Genomic DNA, 3,095 nt, shown 5'->3' with positions numbered 1-3,095 from the left:
AACAGCTTATTTTTCAAACAAATCAACGGGGTCATGTCATGAATCGATGCGATTCTGTGGGAACTGACATGATGACACCACCCTACCTCCTGATGTTGCTAAAAATAACGTCAGATATGTCTAACTCCTCTTGGTGTTTTTTTTTTACCTCGGAGCCTCTATTCCCTCCGATTTGAGTCTCACAGGTAGGGGTTCATTTGAGGGTTTCCTACCGGTGTTTTTACCAGGCAACCGGAAAATTCCGCTGGTAAAAACTCAGCCATGTAGTAAAGTGGGATACCGTGACTGGGGAGTCGGGGGACGCCCGCGGCCCGGGCCGGCACTGGCGTCTCCGGAGGTTCCGGCACCCCTGGTGACCGCCGCGCCCCCCGACGGGGCGGGCCCACTGACCAGTGCCTCCGACGGACCGGCAGCCGCCCGGGCCTCGGCCCGGCGGCCCGCGCACCGTGCCGGTGTGGTGGGCGATCCCAAAATCTATTTTAAGACCAAGATCCAATACAAAAGTCTCTAATATGTGTTATAGTTTTACTCATGATCATCCAGTTAACGGGCACCACCCCACCCTCAATGGTCGACCAACATAACAATCAGTACCCCTACTTTGCACATTCCAATGCCATACCCCACCCCCTAATGATGTTCCTTTTGTACTCTCACTACTACCCCTTCCAAATCGAGAGTTTACCCCTTCTTATACCCCACCCTGATCCCTACTACCCCACAAGAACCCCGAGAATTTCTTCAGGTACCCCACTACCCCTTCGTCTACCTCAAAAGTACCCCCTAATTGCTCTGCGACTTTAACATGGATCACCCACCCTTTCACTCCCAACTTGCCATGCATTCATTTTAAGACCACCCATGGTGAAATACCAGTACCGGTGTCAAAGTCAAGTACCCCACCACACATAAATTCAGATGACCCATGTTCACCTGTCATTTTGAATGGATTGACCCCTATCTATCACTACCCTAACCCCCTTATTGATTTACCCCTACCGTGTTTCCTTGACCCCCTACCCCCCATTTCGATCACCCCTACCCTGTATCATCTATACCCCTACCCCAACGTGATCGGGCAGCAAGCTCGTTCCTGAGCCTTTTTGATAACCCTACCCTTTCTTGTACCCTACCCACTCAGACCCGGAAAGTTTAGCATAGTACCCGTACAATAAACTTCATTTGTACCGGTGAAGTAAATGGCAGTTTACTCCACCACCCCTTACAAAACTGACCCACCCCTCCCTGATGGCGAAAGAAAATGATAAATCGTACGGCCGCGAAAATGAGTAGAGGGGAATGGCAGGAAGGGGCGATCGTGCCTGAAGGAGGAGGAGGAGAAGGGAACATGATAGCACAGCGAAGAAGTGAGTCAACGTATGGCATCTTAAGACAGACAGAACTGTGCAGCACATGACAGTACTGGTACGGACTTTGACACGAGGTCGAGAATCCAGGGTAGACGGGCATGTTGGCACAAGCTTGGATAGGATACAGCAAGTGAGAATGATAATTTGCGATGCTATATGCAACAAGGAAGGAGCAAAAGTGGATGGCGAAGATGAGTGCAAGGTGCATGGAAGAGGAGATGTTTCAAGGGGGGACGCAGGTGGGGAGATCAGTCATGCGATAGAGCTGAAGGCCTCGCATAAAGAGCGGCATTAATGACGAGCTTGTTGGAGCATCGTGATCACTGACAGCCTTCTCGTACAACTCAGGATAGCCCATCACTCGTAGCCACTTGATGTCAAATCTGCCACCTTGATATCTTCATCCGGTGAGTTGTGGAGATGGGCATGGGCAATTTCTGCATTGTTCGGCTTTCAGGGCTGCCTGCTCACATGGGGATTCAGATCTGAGAGCCAAAGATGGGAATCAGGGATGGAGAGAACAACATCCAAGAATATCTGATTGCGGGTCCGTGCGCTTCTCGATTGCACAGGGATCAGATCGTGAACTGATCTTCTGAGCAGGAAGTGTTGCGGGAATCGTGTCAAGAACATGCATTGCTCCAGTAGAGCGGGTGATCATGATTGTTGGTGTTGATGGTGTGATGGTGGAGGAGGAGGAGGAGGAGGAGGAGGAGGAGGAGGAGGAGGAGGAGGAGGAGGAGGGAGATCAGACAGAATACTTGAAGTGCTGGTGCTGCTGCTGATCATGATGGAGATGATGGAGATGAGGAACTTTCTGCCCGTGATCTTCTAACTTAAATCTGTATTGGCAGATCAAAATTCTGTTTCAGATCAGGTGAGATGTCGGAGGATAGGGGAGAGAGCGCCTGGGTTGACATGCTCTGCGAAACAGCAAAGCAAGTACAGCAGCTCACGGTCCGGGATACATGCACTACATTCCGCAGGTGAGAGGATGGACAGGAGGATGGACAGGATAGCCAGGAGCAGGAGCAGGAGCAGGAGCAGGAGCAGGAGCAGATCTGAGCAGAAGAAGAGAGTCGAGGTCTGGGGGGAGGGGGGCAGCGCGTTGGGAGGATGCGATGTAGAGAGATGATGCTGAATTCTTCCTCCGATGAGATTGCAAAGAAAAAGTTGGTGCGATGCTCTTGACGCTTCTCCCCTGCTTTCAGATATACAGGAACGAAGGGGTTCTTGCGTTCTGGAGGTATTGCTGGAACTATTGCTCTTCCTTGATGCTACAGAAACGTCGTTGTCCTGTTCCAGTCGTTTGATGCGCTTCCAGGGGGAATTCAGCTGCTGTGATCAGAGTGGTCCCGTACATGTCGATCACGTAAGTGTTGGGTGTAACGATGAAGCGATGATGGAGATGAAGATGGAGGAGGAGGAGGTGGAGGAGGAGGAGGAGGAGATGGTGATGATGATGATGACCAAAGATGGGGGTGAAGGAGTTGGAAATTTAGAACAAACATTTTCCCTTCCTCTCCTCTACTTTTCCTCCTCTTCTCTACTCCTGCACATTGACAGGCTCTTCCACTGCAGATTTTTGTCCTACGAGGAGTACAAGCTGGCCCTCAAGAAAGTCATAGTCCACAGCAACTTGACGAACTTGATAGCTGGATCGCTAGCTGGAGTGACGGCAGTGATCATGACGTACCCTCTTGACCTCGTCAGGTTCGCTCTCCT

The sequence above is a fragment of the Guillardia theta genome (assembly GCF_000315625.1).
Source record: "Guillardia theta CCMP2712 unplaced genomic scaffold GUITHscaffold_203, whole genome shotgun sequence".
NCBI lineage: Eukaryota > Cryptophyceae > Pyrenomonadales > Geminigeraceae > Guillardia > Guillardia theta.
Note: the sequence above shows the minus strand (reverse complement) of the source record.